The sequence below is a fragment of the Macrobrachium nipponense genome, chromosome 11 (assembly GCF_015104395.2).
Source record: "Macrobrachium nipponense isolate FS-2020 chromosome 11, ASM1510439v2, whole genome shotgun sequence".
In the NCBI taxonomy this organism is placed as follows: Eukaryota; Metazoa; Arthropoda; class Malacostraca; order Decapoda; family Palaemonidae; genus Macrobrachium; species Macrobrachium nipponense.
In genome coordinates this window covers 48020238-48047086 of record NC_061087.1, presented here as the reverse complement: position 1 = coordinate 48047086, position 26849 = coordinate 48020238, and the positions used below count along the sequence as shown (strand labels likewise).

Below are 26849 nucleotides of genomic sequence, written 5' to 3'. Positions count from 1 at the left end.
GTTAGGATTTAGGCTAGGAAAACATTGTGATCTGGACTGATAGCAAGGTAGCTATAGCCTGGGTGGGCAGCAGAACAGGAAATAAAAATTCTTTCATATCTAACTGAGTGGGGAGATTGTTTCAATCCAACATGAGTGTGGCATCGAACTGTGATATGTCCCAACCAAACAAAATCCATCTGACATTCTGACCCGAGGTTCTACGTTGCATGACCTGAAAACCAACAGCTTATGGCATGAGGGATCAGCCTTCCTTTGCCAAGATGGGACAGCTGAGCCGTATTTTGAAGAAGGAGAATCTTCCCTCTGACAACAAAATGTGATCGTAGCTGCCCTGAGAGAGTTCAGGGAAGAAAGAACTCTGACTCCGCCAGTTGAACTTGTGAAACTCCGCCAGTTGAACTTATGAAAGTCATGTCACTTGTATGAAAGTTTGGGAACTGCCAGGCAGATCCATCGTCTAAGTTAGTCTATTTAGAACAGAGACACCACCTTCCTACCGTAACTTCATGAAATAGCTTAGCCTAGTTATGTGCAGTGGCATAATTTTCACCTGGAATAGGTTAGTTAATGTAAGTAACACTAAAATTGAATTGATCTTGCTGCATTCTAAGGGTCAACTAGTAACATTGTACCTAACCACCTCCACGTCACTCATATGCATTGTGGAGTTAATATTTTGATGACTATTCTGGCAGGATTGTTAGAGCCCAGGGTTGAGGGCTACCACCAAGAGAGTAGTAGGGAGGTGTACAGCATGTATCTTGACCTTCACACCTCTTCTCCAGTAAACACCACCTCCAACCCTCCTGACTGACAGAGCACTCATGCTACGTCCCTTTGACAAGGTCGGTGTAGACCACATGTGCCCCATCCCAGTAGAAGGGGAGTGGGGCACATTCTGATCATCACCTGTTTAGCCAGCTGTGCAGTGTATCTAGACTACCGCAGCGACTTGGACACTGATACCTTCATTTTACTCCTCTGAAGATTTGCCGCTACCCATGGCATCCCCACCACTGTGTACAGTGATAACAAGATGACCTTGTGTGCAGCAAGTACAAGATGACCTGTGCAGCAAGTAGAAGATGACCTTCCATGCAGCAAGTACCTTTCTGCAGGAAATTTATGATGAGGACGTCACTAGACAATTCCTGCATAGGACAGGAATAAAGTGGATCTTCTAGACTCCCAGATCTCCCTGGAAAGGGGGATTTTTGAGAGGTTGATTGGGGTAGTCAAAAGGATGTTGGCTACCACACTACTCCATAACATCTTCACTGAAGAAAAGTTTTGAACCCTCATAAAGGAGGCAGAGGCTGTTGTTAACAACCACCCCTTAATGTACACCGGGGACATGCGTGAGGATGAAGCCCTCATCCCATCGCACCTCATCCATGAAGATGTAGTTCGTCTGCTACCACCCATGGTTCCTAACGAAGATATGCATATGACGTTAACGACTCATCAACCACTTCAAGCCTTACTGGAGGGAAGGCTACCTGAAGTCGCTTCAGGAATGTCCCGACCTACGAGAGGCGTCCCCGACTGCACTGCGTGAAGGCGACATTGTGTTGGTGAAAGCAGAGCAGCTTAAATGCAGCCAATGGCCCCTTGGTGAGATCATCGAGCTCTACCCTGACGACAAAGGCATTTTCAGGTCTCTGAAAGTACTATTCGAAGGCAAGGAGCACCTGCAAGCAGTACAACACATCGTCCTGCTTGAGAGTAATGCCCACAATGACGAGCAAGAAGAGGAGACTGAATAGAGTGGTCCTCAGACGGCTTCAACTGTATGAACTGTTTATTGACATTGTAGACTGTGTCCATTATGTAACTCATTTATTGCACGGGATGAGCTCCCTCATTAATACTTCTGACGGAGTTTTGGGCAACTGATTGCTATTGCTAAGCAACCGTTAAGCCGAATGATGAGCGAAACACTTGACATTATAGATCGTAATAGATCATTTTGTTGCTATTCTTACCTTAACTGGTTGGTTTCATAACACGTTTGCTCCATCCTTTTATGATTGCTACATAAACCATTTACAAAATGAATCATTTGTGTTATCCTGATTTCTACCATTGATGATGGCACTGATAGCAAAATGCTCTGTGACAAGCACTGAGTTGATTGCAAGTTCCTTGAGAGGAATTTTGAATGTATTTTTTGTAGTGCCTTGTTGCATTAACATCAACTGAAGCATGTTCTGTGTTATTGCTATCACTTGGTTGCTCTTGATATTTGTGCCTTGTAATGCCTTGCTATTGATATGTTATCCATATGCTGGAATTGCCTTTTTCATATGATCATTGCTGTTGCCATAATGTGGCCTGTGTTGCTATTGCATTGCTTTTTTGAAGTTGCTATGTTGCATTCTGTGACTGCTTGAATTTGCTTGAACTGTGTTTTGCCCATTTTTATTGTCATTTTTTGCATTGATTGAGTTACATTTTGTACATTGCCTTGACATTGATTGCATTGTATTTTGATATTGTGTACCTTTGCCATTTGTCGAGTGATCACTCAGTACTGAAACTATATGCCGTAGAGAGCTAGACGCATATCGTAGCACTGCATATGCCTCTAGGCCTCAACACCCCCACTAGACCATGCTCTCTTGCTCCACACCAGATGGCATTGTTGCCAGCCTTTTCTTCTTTCCCCTTTTTTAGAAGGTGGAGGATGTATTGAAAAAATATGTGCACTGTTTTTTCATGTAATCCCGCTTCTCCACATACCTTTTCCCGCCTTTGTTGGTAGGCAAAGTGCCACATATTCAATATCTGGCAGCAAGAACGAGATGGTTATCGTGTCATTTTTGTGTTTTATTCCATAGTCACTCTGGTTCCCCATGGAACACTCCCCTGTGTGTTATGCTAAGTTAATTTCTATATACAAGAAGGATATGTCTTTTATAAATCAAAATCCTAAAGTAACTGGCTAGTCTGCACGGGTATAAAAAGGCCCCGCACACCGCAATCATCCTCTTTTGCTTCTAGTTATCAAATTAAGTCCCATCAAGCAGAGCAGGCTCCAATCTCAACTTGTTCAGTTCCACGAGGAAGGGAGTTGCGAGTGACTTCTGTGACCATGACTAAGTCCAGTGAGTGATCATTCTGTATTTTTGCCATCACTGGCTTTAGTATACCGTTTGATGTCTGCAGTTGAGTAATAGTGTATTGCCATTATGTTCGTGCATCAGTCATTGTGCCTTTTTCTAAATTTATAGAGATTTTTTAGAGACTTTCATGGTCATGCAGCTACTCAAGTTTCTATGCAAAGTCAGAGGGTAATCTGTCCCCATTCTTTGTGAGCCACTCTGTAGATATGTAACTAATCATTTAAATTCGATTTTTGTAATAAAATAATCAAAATTCAGCTTGTTTTCAGAGCTGTCCTTGTGTACAGGCTGGGGCTTTTCCCTTCAGGTGGGACTATCCTCCTCATAACATCGAGGTTGAACTAGTGCTCTGTTGTCGAATATTTTGCGACAATGTCTGTTCTAATACATACCAAAGTAAGCATACAACAAAATGTCAGAATTACAATAAATCATTCTATTATAATTAAGGAATTAATAGAAATGCGTTCTTAAACTAGTTTCGATTTGGCATCACCAAGTTGACCAGCTGGGAAGTACTACATATGCCCCAGAGATAGCACTCTTACCCTAGAAAACCGATCAGGCAAATACGTGAGAGTTAGTTCTCCTCTCCTCAGATAGTGTAGTTGCAGTGGCCATGATGGTGGTAATTAAAAGTGGAGAAAATAGGCATAAATAAGACGCGCAACTCTGCTTAACGTCTAGGCGAGAGGATGGCTTGCTTCCATGAAGATCAGTCATTTACTTAACAAAAACAAATTTCTCTCGGATACAGAAAATGTAAACAAGTGAGATGGCTTCAACAATTTATATTCACACATAAGTTTTACTCTCTAACAGATAGCCGGGTTTATTACTAAGTTTCATTGTGAAACTATGTTCAACAAGTGTTAAATTTATGCGTTTATATCTATGTTAATATTGGATTAATTAACTTCATATGAGTACCATTCTACTAATTACTGTCTTGGGATTAGTATTTGATAGTGTTTTTATGTAGATGTTTAATGGTTTTGGTTAAAATCTCTCTTTAAGATATTAGTAAAGATTCCTTTGTGCAACAAGCACGTGTCACTTGTAGGATGTTAGTAATGCTTGTATTGGAGAGTGATGCGTACTACAAGAGCGCCAGTTTCATACTGACTCGGTTGGAGGGAAATGCCAACCTTTCCCCCAAGGCGGGAAAACAAGTCCTATTCTCTTCTACAATCTTACATCTCCCTTTCAAAATTTTTATTTAATTATAAGCAAGAGATGCTATGAAATGGCTATAATAATTGAATGAAAATTTTATATTACAAGAAATACATATATGCACAATGCATATCTAAAAAAAATAAAACAAAGGGCAATGAACTTTTGGGATAACAAACAATCAAACAAATGAATAAGTAACATATTGCAAATTATATGTTCATTCTGTAATGGAAGCAAAGCATAACTTTTACTCGTTCACACAGTTTATGACATAATCGGATAGCCACCTTGGGCTATGCCTCTTGGGGCATGCTAGTGCCTCTGGCTGCGTTGATTCAGTGCAGGTAGGGGGGTGTGTGAGATGACGGGAACATCAGCGCTGTTGGTGGGTGCAATGTGTCTCCTGTTCCTTAGTAACAGCCGTCCACTGCTGTCCAATTTGATTCTGTACTGCTGGTGGGGAAGTGAGTCCACCACCAAACCTGTACAATCCAATTCCTTTTTTGCTTGATTTTGCACTCTTACACGGGCCCCTCCCTGCTAGGGTTCGAGTGTCCTGGTGGCATGATTGGCACTTGTTTTCTCTTTGCCAGTGGCCATTTGAGGTTCACGCCTACGCAATACCTGTTGCCAGTGCCTGTCGACCAGGTAATGTTGCTTTGCCATGGAAACGCCATCTCGTAATTGCCTCCCAGTCGCAAGGGACTTGTTGATGTTGGGGATGGGCATGTTCAAGTATTGCAACATTGCGAGAGAGGCCTTGTCACAGTCCAGACTGCCTCCATCCTCTGTGTTTGCACTGATGATTCTTTTTGCGGTTTTTACAGCTTCTTCTGCCCTACTATTTGATCGCAGGAAATGTGCTGATGAGAGGCACACCTTGACCCCCATCTCCTAAAAAAGGCTGACATTTCTTTGCTTACCAGGTTATTGCCTCCGTCTATGGACACTTCCTCTGGGGCCCCCATCTCTTGAAGTAGCTTCTTAGCACTAACATTACTCTCTGTGAAGTAGCACCTTTGGCTAAACAGGCTATTTCCAGCCATCCTGTGAGTCTATCAGCGTACGCCATGTACATGCGCCCCTCCAACTGAAACATATCCGTAACCATGCACTGGAAGGGGTATTCTGGGGGCAGTGTGATGACCATTGCTTCCTCAGGTAGGGATGGAGCTTGCATGTCACAAATAATGCACTTGTTCCTGTGGTGCTGAAGGTCGCCCTCCATGCCAGATCAATAAACGGATCATCTGGCTCTCCTGAGCGTGGAGTCGAGCCCTTGGTGACCTAGAGGTAGATTTTCTGACACCTGCTGATAAAGTTCTTCTGGAATCACTAGTCATATGCACCCATCTTCGTACGTGTAGAGCACAAAATCTTCTGACGTTGAGAGGCGATCTCTCACACTGTAAAATGGCTCAAGACAGCCAACCTCCTGCTCCTTCTATGGGGGCCAGTCACCTGCAGGCACACTCACCATCAGCAACTGATATACCGGATCTTTGACCACCACTGCACTGGCGGTCTTCTCATCCATGGTGAGTCCCTCCCTAAGTAGCATCTCTGTCACTGCCATAGTGATGGCAGCTGCCATGTCATCCTCTAGTTCAACGTCACAGTTGTCAGGGGCAGCCCGCAGGGTAGGGAAGTGAGACAGGAAGTCAGCCACACAATTTTTCTTTCTGGTAGATACCTGATGGTGAATCTGTATTGAAGGGTCTTCTCTTTTCGCCTGAACAACCTGGGGTTGTCGATGCCTGTCAGGGTTCTGTACCCCAATAGCTTGACTAGGGGTCGGTGGTCAGTAATAGAATGAGGTTGGGGCATCCCAGCAGAAGCAGCCTAGCCCTCCTTAGGCAACACACCACAGCCAGGGCCTCCCCTTCTACTGCAGCATACCTGGCCTCAGCGGGGGACAGGTGTCTACTTCCGCAGAGGGCAATTCTCCACCCATCTTTACAGCAGAATGGCATATCAGCAGCTGTGCAGCACAAAATTGCTGGAGGATGACGAATCCTATGCCTTCCCCGCTCCAGTCCGTGAGGGCAGCCATAGGGCGAGACTTATTGTAGTACACAAGGCCATCCCTGGCCAGCTTGCAGATGGTGTCCTGAGCACTCCTGAATTTCTCCTGCAGACACCTGTCCCAGAAGATGTGTTTGTCCATCTGCTTCTTCTTCAGGAGGTCCCTGAATGGTTCCATGATGGGGGCAGCCACAAGGAACGGCGCCAGCTGGCTAACAAAGCCGAACCATGACCTGATGTTGGTAATTGTGAGCTTGGGCAGCATTGGGAACTCCCAAATGGCTGCAAGGCTGTCATCAGTTGGTTTATAGCTTTCCCAACCCAAATAGAACCCTATGAATTCTACTTCTCTCCTGCAGAAGTTGAATTTTTTGGGCTTAAGTGTGATGCCCTTTGCCACACGCATTGCCAAGAAGTCTTATGTGTGCCAGAAGGCTTCTTCAACCCCACTGTCATAAAGAAGGGCGTCATCTATGCACTTATACTTCTGTGGTACATCCTTGATGGCGTCATCGAATTGTCACGTATAGGCAACCGAGGCCGAGCAATGGCCCATGGGGGTCCTGCAGTATTGGAAGCAGCCCCAGGGTGGGATGAACATCGTCAGGCGGCAGCTTTCCTCATCAAGTTCCACCAGCTATTGTCTTATAGGAGTGTTAGGGGATTCCGGATACCATGTCGAAGGGCGCTGGAGTGTGATGTGTCTCTCTTCTGCAGGAGGCATTCAGGCATTGATAGTCCTCTGTGCATCATGGGTGACCTGACTTCTTTGCCACCATGACCATTCGCGCACACCACTCCATCACTTCCCCTGGGGGGACTTTTTGGCTGATGCCATTCAGCATGTTTTCTTCAAGCTGGGCCTTCACCTCGGCTTCCCTGTGCTTGGGAACTGTTGTGGGAGTATGGCATGCATACTGCACAGCATTCAGCATCAGATGGATGTGGTGGGGCTCCCCCACCATCACTGGTAATGGCTCCCTGGTCATATTGAATGTCATAGAAGAGAAGTGTTGAAGTAACCATTGCTCCAAGCATGAGACGTTCTCTTCAATGGGTGGTAACGGAACTGATGAAAGTCTGGGTGGTGGGATTGTGTCAGTAGACACACTCGCTGACATTGGACTTGGAAGATGGTGTGGAAAGTTGTTTGGGACAAGTCTGAGGTCTTTACATGCAGAGAGAGAGATAGCGAGAGTGGTAAAGCAACTTGGTAGATTTGAAAAAATAAACTTCTTGTACACTTGTGCGATTCCTGAAGGAGATCCAAGAGACTACTGTTCCCAGGGACTCCAGTCGTAAGTTGGCGATTTCTCTTAAGCCAGCCCGATGCTGCAACAGTGCAGGTCTTACATTCGGAACTTACATCGGGATGACGTTAATGTGCCTCTCCAAGAGGATCTCCTGTCTCGTGCAGGAAGGATCAATATTTAATCATGCAAGGACTGCACATAATAAAAGAATCCGCCACAGCTACATCGTCCGTAACTTCAAGTTTATCGACCAAGCACTTGATCTACGTCGTTTGCCTTATCTTAGAAGCACTGCACATCGGGAGGGAGAAGCCCAGTTTCAACGTCACACAGGAGACCTTCCTCCTCCCCACCGCCATCAGGAGGGCAGGAGACAACGCCCCACAATGACCATTGCGCTTGAGGGATCCTGAGGAAGAGAGAAGCATTAGCTCTCATCCTAAGGATGTCCCTGGTAACCTTAAGGGTGATCGAAGCTCAAGCTCTCACCCTGAGGACGACCTGGTAGCACGCCCTTCGAGGGGACCTCCACCATCACCAATAAGGATGAGGCTCCGCCCACGAAGTGGACAGCCAACCAGCAACCGGCCCCCTGATGACATCGCTTGTGACGACACAGGTATTGCCCAATGAAAAGTGAGGTACCCATCTCCTCAAACCACCTGAATGCAATAAATAGCGTGAATCCATCCAACACAGACCATTGCACTCAGCGATCCTGTCCTGAAGATGGCCAAACGAGGTGGCCGAAACATGTAGACACCTATAGAAAAACCAGAAAAGAAGAAAAAACAAGGAATACTGGATAGACCCCTGACAACTACAGCCTGTTCCCAACCTACAGGACACACCTGTATACTGACGACCCCAGTCTGTCCCTGATAACCAGTTTGCCTTTAATAACACCAGCCTGAAATTCCGTTGACGACCTACAGCACAACGAATATTGGACAGCTGCTTTATAATACCAGCATGCCAGAAAGACAAATCATAAGGAGAATTGAAAGAATTTTATATAAAATCAATTCTGTGAATTCTGCCATTATTTTTAATAAAACATGTTTGAAAAAAGGTCTGTTTCCAGAATAATAATAATAATAATAATAATAATAATAATAATAATAATAATAATAATAATAATAATAATAATAATAATAATAAGAGCAAATGAGAGCTGGACAACAAAACTATGGGTTGATTGCTTAATCAAACCAGTGCTCATAATGACGCTCTTTATAAGAGCAGAGAGAGAGGCAGAATGGCCCTTCCATCTGATGGTGTAAGGACAACACTTTCTCTTGTATATATTGTACTGAACCATCTTAGCCACGTTGTTCCTTATACCATTCTGTAAAGCCTTCTCTGGCCTTCCCGCCAAGATAATTATCATGTATGTATGCAACTGTGTCTGCATATATCTATGTATATGTACATGTGAGAAAACACAAATCTATTGGCTCAGAGTCATTTCTGCTCTCAGTGCGAGTTGGTACTACTTATCTATCCGCACTTGTCTATATCAACCCAGTTTGTCTGTAATAAAGCATCAGTACCCAGCTACCTGTCTCTCTCTCTTGTCCTCACAACTAGTGACTTCCCAGAGTGGTTCGCACTCAGAGTCATTAACGGACCCACAAGGCAACTAGTCTTGACTCTGATGAACCCAACACCATTAACGGACTAAAAACGGCACCTCTGCATGTTTTGGCATTTATCAACTCTTGTCAATTATGCCCAACACCATTAGCGGACTAAATACGGCGCCCTTGCACGTTTTGGTGTGTGAGATCACTAGGACAGGAACTGGGTGCTGGTCAGCCAACACAGAATCAGGGAACAGGCCAGAAACATCCATACCGTCATCGTGGCCTCCTTTGCCTCAACTAGGGGATGCCAGATACTTTCTCGACCCACTGAACCTGCGGGCCTCCTCAGCTCCCACCCCCCTCCCGACGCCACTGCCCCACCTGCAAGTCCCCAGACAACCTCCTGACATTTCTGCCACACCTGTAGGCCTGCTAGGCCCGCCTGACGCCACTGCATGTGGACTTGCTCACCCAACCGACACCGCCGCCCGTAGTCCTCCTCAGCCCACTAACACCACTGCTGCACCTATGGGCCTGCTCTGCTGCCCCACTCCACTACCTGTGGACCTCCTCGACCTGCCAACGCTGCTGCCTCTCCTGTGGTCTTGCTCTGCCCGCCAGATGCCGCTGCTCGCTGGGGACTTCCTCAATGCAACTGCACCTGGGGGTCCCCTTGGCCCATCCCATGCTGCCACCACACACAATGCAGCCCCCTCCACTGTCTGGGTCACCCACAGTCGACAGTAAAACCCCCCAGGTAACCACCAGGGGAGGCATCCTGTCAGCCAGTAATGCTGAAGGACTCAACATTCAATGACATCCCACAACAAGTGTCACAAGGACACGAAGTCATTTCCTGCCTCCAAGATTTTTATCATCCAAGCATTGTTGCATAATCATTGTCTTAGGAGGGGGGAGTATTTGTAAGAACAACGCTTTCTCTTGTATATATATTGTATTCAACCATCTTAGCCACATAGTTCCTTATACCATTCTGTAAAGCATTCTCTGGCCTTTCCGCTAAGATAATTATCATGTATGTACGCAACCTGTCTGCATTTATTTATGTATATGCACTTGTGAGAAAACACAAATCTACTGGCTCAGAGTCATTTCTGCTCTCAGTGCGAGTCGGTACTACTTATCCATCTGCACTTGTCTATGTCAACCCAGTTCATTTAATAAAGCATCAGTACCCAGCTACCTGTCTCTCTCTCTCTCTCTCTCTCTTGTCCTCGTAATGGCAGTGAAGATGATGTTGCCATATTTCTTTGCTGCTGGTCACATTAACTAAGCTAGGTATGGTTTATACTAGTACTTAGAATCCATGAACAAACTGCCAAGGGAGGTCCTTAATTCTTTCATGAAAGGAGAACAGGCATCTGGGACTAGATGTGGTCTGATATGTTCATAGAGACTACATTTATGAGATATGGCCATGGCCTTTGAGGACTGGTGGGCATTACTCTTAATCCAGCTGCCATGAAAAGGTGGGCACTTAGTTTAAACCACTGCAGCCAGCTTGTTAAAGATCTTGTTGAAATGAGGAGTTGGATACTCGCAGACATGCTGATGAAACTGACAGAAGGGAAATCTGCAAGGGGCTGTCATCTTTCATTGATCTTCTGGGTCCAAATGAACATCAAGATGGCCTTTTCAACATAGCTTCTGAGGTTGTGAAATCTGGCCAAGTGAATGTTGATGAAGTAGTTGCCATCGGAAATAAATGGAAGGTAGAATTTCATGAACTACTGCCGGCAGGGTTCCATAATCCAATTTGAACCAGAGTTAAAACACTGTCTGACATTAGGAAGAGCGTTACTATTGGTCCATCATCCTCATTTGACATTGCTCTGATATTCTCCAGAGTAATGGGTATTTTGGCGACAAAAGACAGTGGCCTTATGAGAATAACAAAGACAAAATCAATATTAAAGAAGAATCTACAGGATGAGCAATCTTCTCGCTCAAGCTACAAGGATCAACTAATTTAAGAAGAGCTAATCACTGATGGATGTGCAATACTGTGGGTAGTTCATTGGCCATCAAAAGGGACCATCCATGACTAGATTGATAGCTTTGTTGACTACCTCATGCGCAAGCTGAGTGAGAATGACGTGTATTTAGTTTTTGACCGGAACCATGATTACAGTATTAAAGATGGAACAAGGATTGGATGCGCAGGAGGTGTTACAAGACAGTACCAACTGAGGTTAGATATGCCCCTACCAAAACAGAATTATCCTCAATGTTACATACAACAAAAAGCAACTGATTGAACTTATTTGCCAGCAATCGCCATCAAGGATATCATCTTTACCATCATCTCATGAAGATTACAAACACAAGCTAATCCTTGCAGGAGGTAACCCAGTTCCAGTTCAGATTGAACAAGGAGCTTGCTTGTCAAGATATAACCTAAAAATTAAACATGAAGAGGCTGATGTTATCATTGTGCAGCAGATGATTCATCTTGCAAGAGAGGGAAGGTGTTCAATCAAAGCTATGTTTGATGACGCTGATGTCTTCCTCCTCCTTACACACCACTCCCATAGTAACAACATTAACATTCCTGTTGTGATGGAAAGGACAAGCGCCAAGAGATCAGTCTGCAGCATTTCTGACATAGTGATAAAAAATCAGAACCTAATTGAAGATTTGTTAGCAGCCCATGAACTCACTGGATGCGACACGACAGTTACATGTGGGGCATAGGAAAGACTACAGCTATCAATATCCTGAGAAAGGGGTATATACTGAAAAAATTAGGAGATGAACAAAGTGACTTTAGTGCTATTGTCGATGAAACCAGTAAGTTTATTGTTGCGTGCTATGGTTGCCCTGAAAACACTTTGTCAGATGCTCGTTATCAGGTGTGGCTGACAATAGCAGGTAACAGAAAGGTCACTAGGATGCCAGCACTGAAGTCCTTGCCACCAACCACTGAGGCATTCATAGAAAATGTGAAGTGTGCTCACCTTCAAGTGTTTATCTGGAAACACGTGAAGCAGCCAGATCCTCCAAACCTTGACCCTGCATTATACGGCTGGCAAAAAGAACATTCAAGGTCCCTTCAATTAAAGCCCCTATAACAACTCATCAAAGTACCAAATCAGCTCTGTAGATGATTCGATGTGAATGCTCTGTTAATGAGTCATGCAAATCTCGAAGGTGATGTTGCATGAGTAGTCAGCTATCTTGTACAATCTTCTGTGCTTGCGGTGCATGTGGTAACTGCTTAGTCTATGAACAACACGTGATATGAGTGATGATGAAGACAGCGATGTCAATGAAGAGATTTAGAGGAAACTGAGGACTAGTATATCCTCCTGCATATTGCGCATATTAAGCTTTTTCAAAACAAAAGATAATATAGCATTTAAAGCATATTTTGCATCATTTATTGAAAATAGTACATAATGACGTAATTGAATAATAATAATTTGTCTGTTTGTTACATTGCTTTGTATTTTTATTTTATGCTCATCTTTCTAGGTTTAAGTATTGCTTGAATTTTACCTGAAATGAATAGTCTTTGAGATATTTACTGGTACAAAACCTACTATTAGTCATTTTGAAGCAATTATAATGATAAAATGAGATATTTCATGTTGAATATAAACATTCTGGCACAAGTTATTCGTTTCTTTGTGAATCCTAACAGAATATATCTCTAATAATGATAATTAATCAAAGTAATGATCATAACACCGATATTTGCATATTGCAGCATCCATATTGGCGGCCATCTTGAATATCTCAAAAACCTCAAGGGTGCCAGTGTGGCATCATTCCGATCTGAAATCAGCACCCTCTAAATAGGGGTGATCAGTCAAAAAACATTGGGCAGACCTAGCAACGAGGTTCGGACTTTGGCACCTAGACTAATACTAAAATAGAATATTATGCCACGATAGGAAAAAGAGTGAGATCAGCGTATCTCCAAATTACAATTCAATGAACAAATTTGACAAAAGATGAACACAAGGAATTTCCTGACAAACATGAAAAAACGAAACTTTAAACAAAATAAAACCTACGGAGACAGTGGGAAGTAAACATTACAGTTGATGAAGAGGGATGAAGACTCAAAGATCGTATAGCAGTTGTCCAGGGTAAATTGACAGAGATTTCATGAAAGAAGAGACATAACTACACTGGAGAAATGAAATCTAAAGCAATCAAGAAATGTTCACCAATGATGAAAAGTAACTGACGAGTACTTGATCTTATTTAAGTATAGCAATGTTGATGACAGGCATCATTCAATACAGGTCTAAATGCCAAAATATATATAAAAAAAATCAATTAAAACGCAGATCAACAGAAAAAATTAAGCAAAAAGGACTTTACGACGTTCAATCAACGGAAAACCAAACAAACGAAATGCTATAACGAGAGACAGCTAATTATAGACACATTACTGCTGACAGCAACGTGGTAAAACAACGCCATAAAAGATGGGTGAAGAAACGTAAGTGAACAGAAATATAAAATATATGAATACTGCGTGTTAATATAAAGAGGTCTCACAAAAATAAGAGATAAGTAAGACGAATGACGCACTGAGGAGTGAGGACAATGCATCCTTATTAATGGCGCACTCTGATAAACAATGTCAATAAACACAGGTCAGGATTTGGTCATACGTCCGACTTAATTCGCGGAGACGGTAAAAGTGAACATTTGAAAAATAATTTTTCTAGTGTAAGAACAGGCGAGCTGAAAATACATTTTGATCGAACAATGAGTAACTCGAAAAGATATTCTAGAAACAGCCTGTAGATGCTTGTGGAATGGGTGGCAGTAATGAAAATAAACTGTTATAATTGCTGCAGCATTTTCTTCATAATGCGACCACTACCGTCCGATTATTATGACTGAAGTTAAATCTGCAGAAAATTCACCATAGTTTAGTGCAAAAATAAGAGAAGCTGAGAGCAAAGGCGTCGTGCCAAAAATAAATCGATAAGAAAAGTAAGAACTTGACTCAGTTTGCAAAGTTCCTATTGAAGAGGAAAATTATATAATAGTTTAAAAGCAAGTGAAAATCAGGTAGACAGCTTACTCCAAGAACCACCAACAGAAAAAAAAATTAAAAAGGTTAATGATAAGGAAACTGATAAAAAAAAAAATAAGCCTAAAATACATCTAATAATGTTGATCTACTTTCCAGGCAGGTATTAAAATTTTCATTGAGACGGATAACTTGCCCCGAAATATATGAAAAGGAAGAAGAATGACACATATCACTAGACTCAATGCAGTAGTTGATGCAGCAACATGAATATGAGGTATGATTTAGAACTTGGAAATGACAGTTGAAGATGGTGCGCTGGAATGATTCAAGAATTTGTCTTTATTAGCAAGGCAATTGTAAATCTGCTACGACCGACATTATTTATTTGGTAATAATATATAAACTATCGAACTATACTATCATGGAATAATATAAAGAATATCCTGTAAAGTTATGAATAACATGCAATATACAGCCGAGTAATAGGTACCCACTGAAGAACTAAAAACTGGAGAACAACAAAATTAAACTAAATGAGGATAAACTAGGATGCTTTTCAATGGACTCCTCGGAAAAAACCATTGTATTTTTGACAGTAAAAATGTATAACTATATTATTATTAACTTTCCTTGCCCTACGCTATAGAAATTGGTTTCGGGTATTGAGATCCTAAAAGTATGTAAGATGAAGCCTGGTCTCTTCTCAAAAAATAAATGTTATTTCGTAAAAGCCTTGGAAATGCCAAACATACCGTGTTCGTAGACAGCGGCTGTTTTCCTCAAGTTATCTGTTGGAGTCACTTCAAAATTAATCTTCTACCCAGTAATCACGCATGTTATTCTTATTTGATATAATGAAATGTCAAAAACTAAGGGTTTTATGAAGGGAAACCTTCATAATACTTCCACCACTTTTTACCCGGAAGTGTAACACTCGATACAAAACACCATGGCCCTGAAAGTTCCAGGGTTGCGGTTTGACTAAAACTTGGTAAGTGATGATGTAGAGCCCTCGAAGAGAAATAGGTGTCAAAAGTAACACTAATCCCGTGATAAGATTAAGACAAACTAATGCCCAGATAGCACCACGTCCGTTATCGACGAGGTGACTCAACTTCTGTATTCATTTTAACACTATTTATTTGGATAATCGCTTCAGGGCTGGGTGTTGAGTATGCTATATGTTGACTATGGATCACTGTTGAATGTCGTACGTATATCTACACATGATCTGCTATGGAAAAGGATGCAAAAGTTGGAGAAGCCTCTTCATATTTCTCAAACTTTGGTAAAAAAAAAAACTATATATATATATATAATTAATATTTATATATATCTATATATACTTATATATATATATATTATATATAGTATATATATATAATATATATATTATATAGAGAGGAGAAGAGAGAGGGGGGGGGTGTGGGGGGGGGGGGGGGTATTAGCCACAATGCCTGCTAACTTATCAAATTCTTCACACTTTTTGGATATACTTGTCACTACAAAGACTGGCCCATATGCAAGAGATATGGAGTAAATTCTGACGTCCGGGAGCAGGATTCGAACCCACATCCCAAGCATCAGCACCAGGTCACGTTGCCGACCTGGTCACGAGAAGGAATATAAATTATCGCCGCTTTTACATACTTACAACTGTGTGAATTCACATATATTGGAATCGGTACAGACCCAGGCCGGCAACGTTACTTTATGCTGATACTCGGGATGTGGGTTCCATGGCGTTATTTTAGATTTTTCTTGGGTGGGAGGCCAAAGGGTTACAACTTAAATGCTTCGTGTGTCACACATTTACGTATCAAGTAGTGCGTGGCAAACAAGGGCGTGATTTCAGTTTTTCTCGGCGGGGGCAAAGGTTTATTTGAGCCCCCCCCCCTCCCCCCCCTTCCTGAAAAAGGGAGGAGTGGCGAGCCTAACCAGCTGGGGGGTCCGAGGGGCCGCTGTAAGGCCCCCCGAGAAAATGTTTAAAAATATCAACAAAATAGGAGCAATTTGAAGCCACTTGTAAAGGAAATTTGGAGAATTTTTATTCCTTAAAAATGCTCTACATCCCAATTTGAGATAATACATTAAGATGAAAAGGTAGTGGAAATTTCTAAACAAATCAAGTTATAAACTATAGTATTGGCCCTAGAATATCTGCAATTTAAATATAGTTCACGACCTACACAAGGGTCATTCAGGAAAACAAGTAAATTTGAGGTGAACAAGATCTTAAGCTTGGGAAAATGTGTAGAGATAAAATGGTACATAATTTTAACGAAGGTTCATCTAATGAGATTTTGAAATAAACATATGCTTCCTGTATTTCAAATATTATCTACTGCAAAAGTGGATATCTCTTTTATCTTAATTTTGTTCAAAATTATTAACCAGTATGTCATAGTTAAGATGTTTAACAAGCTACTTTTCTGGGCCATGGGAAAGTCATTCAAGCGCTCATTTTTTATGGAAGTTCGTAGATGCGTTTTCACTAAACTAAACATTAAAAACAGTCGTTCATTGCTGGCAGTAGTTACTGGAAGGGTGATGAAAATCTTAACAATTTTAAGAATTTCTGAGTAGGCACATTCAATTGGTTTGAGTTCATTATACAATTCAAACAAATTCTTAGGCTTTTCATTCTTAGTTAGAAAATGACTCTTTACTACAGACATTTGGGCATTTAGAAGGATTTCATCTATGTGTATATCCTTATAAAACTGCGCTATGGTAGACAGTTTCTTATCTTTTAAAAAGTCATTAGAATTACAGTCAAGCGCATTCATCTCTGCTATCATTGGCATATTATGAATGAATCTATCATCCATCTCAGAGAGAAATCTGTCTAATATGTCAAAATAGATTCTTTTGAATGGTACCTCAGGAGCATGACCTTATTGTCCTCACTCATTCCTACAGTTGAATCAGTTAAAGTCTTTTAACTTGGATGAGATCCTTTGGATCCTCTTGTGTCTACCTACTTGATTGGAGTCTTTCAAGTTTGTATCAGTCTCGTATGCAGCAGAAAAAATCTTAGCCTTGTCAAAGATATTAGAGAAAAACTTTCATCTGTTCTCAAGACCTGTCAGGTCATTGATTCATTTGTGATTAAAGTCATTAGATGTCTCAGCTCTTAAAGGAAACTGCTTGTCTTTATATTTTTAACGGGTAACTATTATATGTTATGTATTATTCATATCTTAACGAACATGTTAAAAATACCTCATTTACATGAATCCCTCTCTGCACTTCAACCTTCTTTATATTTTTTTTCGACGCTTTGCTTCATGTACAGCGACCTTATGATAATTATATATATAAATATTTAAACAAATTTTTCCTATCGTTGATTAGGAGGTCCCCCTAGAAAGCTTGGGGGGCGAGCGTCCCTCACTGCCCCCCATCCCCCCCTCAAATGCCCCTGGTGGCAAAGCACATAACACAGACGTACATACATATGGCACATGTGTAACGTAATGTGTTATGGCCTCACGTAATCCTCATGTCAGCACCACGATAGCCCTACATACTACATAGAGTGACCATTGGGTACATTAGGGTGTGCTGTACACATGCCATTGCAGTTCTCATTGTGGTCTAGCAGCAGCAAGAAGTACTCCCCTCACGCCTAGCATGGATAACTTTGAGGAAATCCTTGCCCAATAGCACTAGTAAGGCCTCGATGATATGAGGCAGACAAACCTGCCCGAAGGGCTAAGAACCAACCCTTACGCAAGGACAACAGGAATAATAGGCCACGACATTTACACAATTTTATTACAAAAATAGAATTTAATAACCACAACAACGAAAAAAAATGGTGACGTATGATTACAGGTAACACAGCACCCAAAATTCAAAGTGAACCTTGACGTGGTCACACGGCAACTCAAAAGTATGAAAAAATCACTCAATTTTCGAATTATACTGGATTAAACTACAAGGGACACATTTCTGAAGGTTCGTAAAACAACAACTGCAATGATTTTAATTGAGGCTGATAAGAGGAGAGCGCGACCGCCAAGCCGAGTAGGAGTCCATAGTTACTACAATTTTGTATTATCCTTCCCCCCACTTCGTAACGTAAAATAGCTCTTTGTTTCCTCTTTAACCCCTAGTAATAAAAAAAAATCGTCATGGCGGTTGCCACGGTAATCCAAATTGAGGCAACGATGGGCCTTCTATCAGACCTGATCCCAGAAGCTCAACAAAAGCTGATTGAAATGCATACCGTGGCTGTATACCAGAATCTGGTCGACAATATTCATGGAGATGAGAGGCAGCTTCGTTCGCTGTATATGTTGAACATTGTTAAATTAGAATCTGGAATAGAGGCTAGGTTGTTAAATGAAGCAACAAAAGCAGTTTCGTTGTTACTGCACCGGATTGATACGCTAAGCGTTCTCACTAAAAGTGTCAGTTTGCCAAAGCTGAAACCATTGCCCCTCCCTACATTCGAGGGAGAAGTGAGCAAATACGCTTCATATGGAGAATTGTTTGATATTCATGTTAATCACAGAAGTGACTTGGACGATGTGACCACATTCACATGCTTGCTTGGTACCATGGAAAGAAGTCCGCTCAGAGTTGTCAAATCACTGAGCATAACAGCGGCTAACTATCATATAGCACTAGATATGCATGAGAAACAGTATGGGAATGAACATTGAAAGCTTGTCATACTGCATCGGTGATTAGCCAATATCTTTGTACCTTCATTAAACCCCGTGGAACTCAAGAAATTCCATTTTGAATTTACCATTTTGATTGAACAGATTAAATGTTTGAGCAAGAATGATATCGGTCATGGTATGATCATGAGTCTAATAAATAAAAAATTATAAGGGTAAGTTATACCGTAAAGTCGTGGAGCACTTGCGCAAGTGTGACTATGATATTGATGAGTTCTTCAATGCCATTAATTTCATCATTCGCATGCTCGAGGACGATGCGCTTCAAAAGGGTGAGTCCCTAAAAACCAATGTGAAACCTGAAATGAACGCAAACCCAAAACCTAAAGTTGAAGCTTGTCCGTTTTGTAACAACACCCATTCAGCACCTGAGTGCAGCAAACCGCTAGATATAGCCGCAAGACGTCGTCAGTTGATCCGCACAAGGTGTTTCAATTATCTAAATGTAGGTCACAGAAGCGAAAGTGCCAAAGTAAGAATTCATGTAAGTTGTGCGGTGCTAAGCACCATAATTTAATTCGTGCTAACAGACACCACCACAAGACGTCAACTTCACCCTCTGTTGCCCCCACTCATAATGTTCCTAGTGCATCACATGTAACTTCTCGTCCAGTAAAGACTGCGACTCTAAAAGGTAACCAGAAGAACACTAACTACCCAAACACCAAAGAGAAGGATTCAAAGCCCTGTGTAAATGTGAAGCTAACATTGAAAAGTCCCTCGCTAAAACTACCTTGTTCATTGTTGCCACCAGCCACTGCCACGTTACGCATGCATGAACAAACCAACCACATCTGATTGTTCCTCGACACTGGGAGCCAGCGCAGTTTCATATCAGCCTACTTAGCAAAGAGATTAATTCTCTCCATAGTAGCATAGTAGGCCAAGTAGCACTAAACCTCGCTCTCTTTGGCTCTGCGGAAATTGAGGGACAATTCGATGTGGTGGCGTGCAAAATTGAAATGGGAAAATTAGTAATTCGTACGAAGCTAGTAGTACACGATCATGTAGACTTGCCCATTCACAGAATATGCTACACTAAAATAAAGAAACATCTCCTAAATAAAGGTTATCACATTGCCGATGAAGAAACGCAACATGATCAAATAGCAGGAGTAGACATACTTGTAGGAGCTGATTATTTTAGCTACTTCGTCCTTAGGTCAGAACGAATCAATGGGATCAACCTTTTCGTAACACATGGGGGAATGTTGCTATTTGGAAAAGTTCCACAGTGGGCACTTGAAGGTGCTAAGCAAAGAAGCACACACACACACTGCGTGTGTGTAGGATAGCAATACCAGAAACAGACGTCGACGAATGGTGGAGACTAGACCGAATCGGGATCACTCCTTCAGAGCAGTATATGGTTCAAGAAATAGATGCCATTGCAAAGGTAAGCCAGAGTGTTGTCCATACTGAACATGGCTATCGAGTGTGTCTCTCCTTTAAATCTGAAGTTAGGCCAGACGTTAATTATCAAAATGTTATGGCCCAGCTACAATCACTGCAAAATTTGATGGGGAACCCCAATACTGCGCCGATTACAAAAGGGTATTGCAAGCTTACTTAGAAGTGGGATTTATCGAGAGGTTAGAAGCCCCAAAAATCGAAGGATATTACATGCCCCACTTTGGGGTTAAAAAGGAGAGCCGTAACACCCCCTTACGCATTGCGTTCAATGCATCAGCGAAGTCCAAGGACAGACTGTCATTAAATGATTGCCTTCTATCTGGCCTCAACTTGGTAGAGGCATTGTATAACTTGTTAGTGAAGTGTAGATTTGGTCAATATGCCCTAATTGCAGATATTAGCAAACCGCTCCATCGCATATTGTTAGATCCCAGTGATGCCAAGTACACACGATTCCTCTGGTGTGAGGCGTCTAATCATATGGAACCTTCGCCTTTCGGGTTGTGGTATGCGGCAGCACTGTGAGCTCCCTCCTCCTGCAACAAGTCCTTCAGACTCATTTGGAGAGGGAAGGATGGCCGGACTTGCTTAGTCAATTTTATGTAGATAATTATATCCAAACTTTCAATGAAACGCAATCATTAATGCAGGAACACAAGTGCACAAGAGAACTCTTAGAACGAACCAACATGCCTTTGGCTGGGCCAGTAATGTTAGAGAATTGGACGAGAGAATGAGTTGGGAGGAACCAGTGTGTGTGTGTTAGGGGTGGAATGGAACAGGGATGAAGATAAGATCCGTGTGAAGGGGAGTTGGGGGATCCAAGAGATGAGGGAAGGGTGGGTACCTATGAAGCACAGGATACTCTCACTTCTAGTGTCGAATTTCGACCCCTTAGGCTTGGTTAGTCCTCTGTTTGTGAGTGGAAAGTTTCTACAACAACTCTGGGAAGATGGTGTAGAATGGGATGATGTGCCAGATGATGCTAAGGCCCAAGAAGCCAGTAAGTTGTTAAAAGAGTTCCAGTCCATAAGTGAACTGAGGATTGAGCGATCTGTAGGCTCGAAGGGTTTGGAGTTACACGCATTTTCTGATGCGTCAAGTAAGGCCTACGGGGCTGTTGCATACTTGAGACAGGGAATGGAAAGACCTTTCTAACAAGCAAAATGTGAGTTACCCCCAAAAGATGTTAAAATTAACGATCTCTAAGTTGGAATTGTTAGCCTTGTTGTTGGGATGTAGATTAGCCAAACATCTGAAATCACTGATAGATCCATCAACTGTCACTTTGTGGATGGACAGCAGAGTGGTAATTGCTTGGGTGAATAGCAGTAGGGATAACAAGAATGTAATCATCAACAATCAGGTGTGGGAGATTCTCTCTACCCTACAGAATGACAACATGGCCTTGAAGTACGTGCCAACCTGTCAGAATCCAGCTGATATCCTGTCGATAGGAGCCACCTTGAGAGAACTGAAACAGTAGTTGTGGCTGAGTGGCCCCCCTTTTCCGCATTGTGTTGGAGAGCCAAAACTGTCAGAAGACGTCTGTGTGTCAGAGCCCATGACTGCAACTGTTGCCGCGGCCCTCCATGAAATGAGGGAAGAGGTCGCTATGGTAGAACCCAGCAAGACATGGGAAATCATGGAACGGGGAGTAGAGTTTCCTGTTTCGTTTAGAGTTATGAAATTGGTACTCAAATTTCTGAATTTAAATAAGTCTCCTTTCTTGATGTTAGTAAGATTGGATCAGCGAAAATATTTAGCTAGTACCCGTGCTTATTTAGAAACTAATGTTAGAGTTACTAGGGATGTGATAAATTTTGCAAAACAATTGAATCTATTTCATATAGATGGAATTGTGTACACAAACTAGAATTCCTGGTGAAAACCGTTGTAGGAAGTCACTAGTTCTATTGCCTGCCAATGCACCTTAGTTAGGACATACTTAACTTATTTGCATCGCTGTAATATGCACTGCAGTGTCAATGAACTCATGGGTCTTTTCCGTCAGGACTGTTGGTCACCCGTACTGAGAGTCATAGCAAAACAAGTCGTGGGGCAGTGTAGAGCCTGCGTAATTGCCTTCAAGCCCCTACTGACGCAGCCACCACCGCCTCCACTACCCAAAGGAAGAGCGAACCTTAGTCGCCCATTTGAATACATCGGAGTGGACCACACGGGTCCTATCCACACCACAGAGGGAGCAGGCCACATCCTGCTCATCACCTGTATGACCACCAGAGCAGTATACCTGGAGTTTTGCAGCAATCTGGAAGCCGTAACCTTCATCTTGGCTCTGCGACGATGCAGCGTGACCCACTGCACTTCTTCACTCATCGTCTAGGACAATCACCAGACGTTCAGATCAGCCAGCCACTACCTGCAGGGATTGTATGAAGAGGACGACGTCCAGGAGTTCCTGAGGAGGACTGGCATTCAGTGGCATTTCCAGATGCCATGAGCACCATGGAAGGGAGGCTTCTTCGAGAGGTTAATAGGAGTAGCGAAACACACGCTCGAGGAGCCCTCCCAGAAGAAGTCCTTTCTGGAGGAGCACGTGCGGACGTTGGTGAAGGAGGCCGAAGCCATGGTCAATAATCGATCACTCATGTACACCAGGGAGGGAAGAGAGGATCAAGTCCTCACACCCTCCCACCTACTGCGAAGATGCCTCATCAATCTGATGGCCCCTTTACTCCCGCCAGAAGACTTGAACCAGACATTGACCATTCGCAAGCTCAGAGACCATTATCTCCAGTTGACGGACACTCTGAAGGCGTTTTGTGAGCACTGGATGAGAGGATATCTTTCTGCCCTACCCTCCAGACACGACTCTCGACCCGGGAAAAGGACTGAGCTTCTCCCGGGAGACGTTGTGTTCATGAAAATTGAACAGTGTAAGAGGGCTATGTGGCCACTTGGTAAGATTACGAAGGTCTATCCCAATGACGATGGGGTCGTCCGATCTGCCAAGATGCTGTACAACAGCACAGAAACCCTGCAAGCCATCAGCCACCTCATTCCCCTGGAAATTACGTCCGCCGAAGACAATGATCAGGAAGAAGACAACAATGAGGATGCAGCCCAAGATGAGGCGAAAGCAGTCGAGGACAGCGAGGATGGGACAGACTGTATCCCTGATACATGAGCGGTAACATCGATGGTATCGAAGAAGAAGAGCAAGTTACGTCCGGGGAAAACAAGTGGTTGGTAGAGGCTCAGGGTGGACAGGGTGCCGATGATATGAATAACAGGCCCGTAAGAGACACGAGTATTGTATCTTCGGGCAGTCGTCCTCTGGATGGGCAAGTTGAGCAAGAGGAAGTGCAGTTCGTGTATCCTTAACGGAGAGCGGCAGCGATACAAAGAGAATGGATGAAAGAGTGGGTAGAAAACGACTATATGTAAGACAGAAAATGACAGTCATGTACGAATCACAGGAGGGACCATGTAAGGTGAGTTCACATCAGAAGGAGTTTGAAGGGCGATAGAAAATGGTGTGGTTGTATATATTTAAGAGTAACTAGAGTAGGTGTTCTCGTGTCAGCTGATCAGGCTGCACCGGACAAGCTGTGTTTGAGGTTGTTGCTTATGTCAATGTAAATGTGTTTGTTCCAACCTGTCTCCAACGGCGAGCACTCCTCACATTGGAGTCAGGTCGGCCATAGTTGTTGGAGTTTCCATCCCACCATCTGATCCTTCTGAATGCTCAGCCTTGTGGCCAGAATTTTTCTGGTGCGGAAGATGTCGCAAAAAGGACGTCAGGTTAACTTGAGTAAGAAGAAGAATCAATGACGAGTGCAAGCGACTACGTGTCTTATGTCACGAGTATATATGTAAAAAACGTAACTGATCATTATGAAACTATGTGGGGAAGGAAAGCGAAATAACCTGCTATAAACTTTATATATCTTATAAAATTCTGAAACAATATTAACCATGTATATAAGATGAAAACAAAGGAAGTGCACCTAGCAAAAACCTTCGTGTGCAGGTGAATCCCTCGAGTTTATTCAAGTTACAACACATCATGTAAAACTAGAGTTTGTCATTCACCTTCATACAAATTACCATATCTTGTAGTTAACCCATAAAAATGAGACACAATAGAGTAAAGCGTCAGGTATTGCTACGCCATGACGTCACAAAAATTGTGCTTGAGGGCAATGCCACACAGCTTTCATTTGCTTCCCAGGTACCAAGGATAAATGATAAGGCAGATCGCTTTCTCCTCCGAGACACAGCCAGAGTCATTACTTTGATTCAGTTAACATGATATGGTGTAAGTTTATCGCAGGGTATCCCATGCATCTGTTGAATAATGAAGTCTAATTCAAGTTTGTATGGCCAAGCATAAAATTAATAGTCCGATTATAAGGATTTTGTGTTAGATTCTTGATTCTCTTATCCCTTGGTCCGTCTTACGGACATAGAATTGCAATGACCACGAGCTACTTTGATTCATCGAGTTGTTTCGGATTAAAAGTTTCCTGTGACATTTTTACGTAGAATTAACATGTATATAATATGTGAGGCAATGTGTTGAGTGTAATTATAGTTTATTTTTTTAAATAAAAGTGTAAAACTGTGAACCTTGCTTCCTCAGTCCCTCCACCGAGTTGTAGAGTCTAGTCCTTCAGACCTTGTTATTGCCCAGACCACTGGGCTAGAAGCTAAGTAAGTCAAAAACGAATAATTTGCGACACTAGTGATGATTGCTTTTAAAGATTTTTTTACTACTGTAAAAGTAACTCAGCCCTGTAATAAACAAACTGGCGCCACTTTCAGCATCTGCATGCCTTCGATTGTTTGTTTAAGCAGCTTCCTTGTGAAAAGTTATTTTATCTCTCTTACTTTTCTTGTATTCTTGACTTATTACTTATTTGTTCGCAAAATTCTCAGGTTTGTTTTTAAATTCTGCCATTTGCTAACAGTGAGTTGATGTATTGTGGCATAATCAATCTATTTCATGCACTTAAAAACCAAGTGTAAACATGCTGATTACTCTCTCTCTCTCTCTCTCTCTCTCTCTGTCAGTCACAATCGGACACTCACACACACCCACACTATCGAATCCTTTGATTATCTTTTGTACCTAATGAGAATAAAATTTATTTTGTTATCAACCTTTGCATACTGCAACCAATTCGATTTGCTCAAAGGGTTCCCGTCTCTCCTCCCTCCATCCCCCAGCTGGCCGGTGCTATTTTTACCAAACAGTTCGTAAATCGTACACAGAAAAAATAAAATTTAGAAAATTTTACTTCATATGTCATACTGTTTCATTACTTTACATTCTTAATTTAACTTTTGAACACATTAATAATACAAAAAATGTGGATAGGGGAACTTTTTGGATTAGCTGAAATGAATGATCCTGATTCCCTTTATTTCTTATGGGGATGTTTGTTTCATATTTCGAACACATAATACTTCGAACAGCCTTCTGGAACGGATTAAGTTCGAAGTATGAGGTACTACTGTATATATATATATATATATATATATATATATATATATATATATATATTCTAATATGTTGTTACTTTCATAATCCATGTCATCCTCTCTTTAACTGTATGAAGTGTTGTAAAAAGGTTTGGAATATTTTCAGATTCCTTATTTAGCTTAGTTAGTGTGTTCTAATAATGTATGTTCAGATTTTGCATAACATAATTTAAAAGTTAAGAATAACATAGAATGTGAGAAAGAGAAATAACAGTATCTGTTCGAAACAGGAAAATAGCTGTCCCCACTTGGAGTTGCGTGATTCCAATTTTTTTTTTTTAAACATGTGATGCTCGACACTTGTTTCACACTTGTCTCTTTGCCGAGTAATTACATGGAAGGATTGCACCATCTTTCACAAGCCTAAAATGTTTCACATATGTCTGATGCCTTTCATTTCATATAAGTAGTTAGAGGTGTTTTTTGTATTGAAAACCATCTAAAGTAAATCCACTCTTATATCTCTCGATTTGTCAAAAGAGAATTTGTAGACTCGCAAGTAGCTTAAATTTGGAAATGGAAAGTTTGACATCACTTAAGGAAATGACGAAACTTAATATCACTCGAGAAGATTCTATAATCATATCTTTTACTTTAAAAGACTTTTATGATAAATATTAGTTATGATTGTAATCTCACTTTCTTTCTACTTATTGTTTTGAAAGAGAATTTTTACATTATTAACTCTCTCGCGTTCCAAAACCGTTTACCCCAACCATTTTAGAGCGAGGTCCACTGATCATTTTGCCTTTCGAGAGAGAGTCTTGTCATTCTGAGATTTGAACTCGTGGCGTAAAATCATCTCTCTCTCTCTCTCTCTCTCTCTCTCTCTCTCTCTCTCTCTCTCTCTCTCTCTCTCACACCATTTTTGATTTCACATTAACTTGAAGATTTTATACTTAGTGATTGGTCACAAATAAATTTTAGATTTAATATTTCTTAGAGTTATTTAGTATTTACTTAGTGCTTATTGCAGAATCTGAACAAACATTTGGAAATAACTGCAGCAGAAACATAATTGATACCAAGATAACGTGTTA

General features: G+C 41.8%; 1 protein-coding gene across 1 annotated transcript in view; it reads right to left on the bottom strand.

Moving 5' to 3' along the window:
- Positions 1-15165, bottom strand: part of LOC135208633 (cytokine receptor-like) — a 278711-nt gene extending 263546 nt beyond the window's left edge. The window contains exon 1 of the mRNA XM_064241020.1: positions 14944-15165. The gene's annotated coding sequence lies outside the window, so the exon portion shown is untranslated. The remainder of the gene's footprint in view (positions 1-14943) is intronic.
- Positions 15166-26849: the final 11684 nt, after the last annotated feature.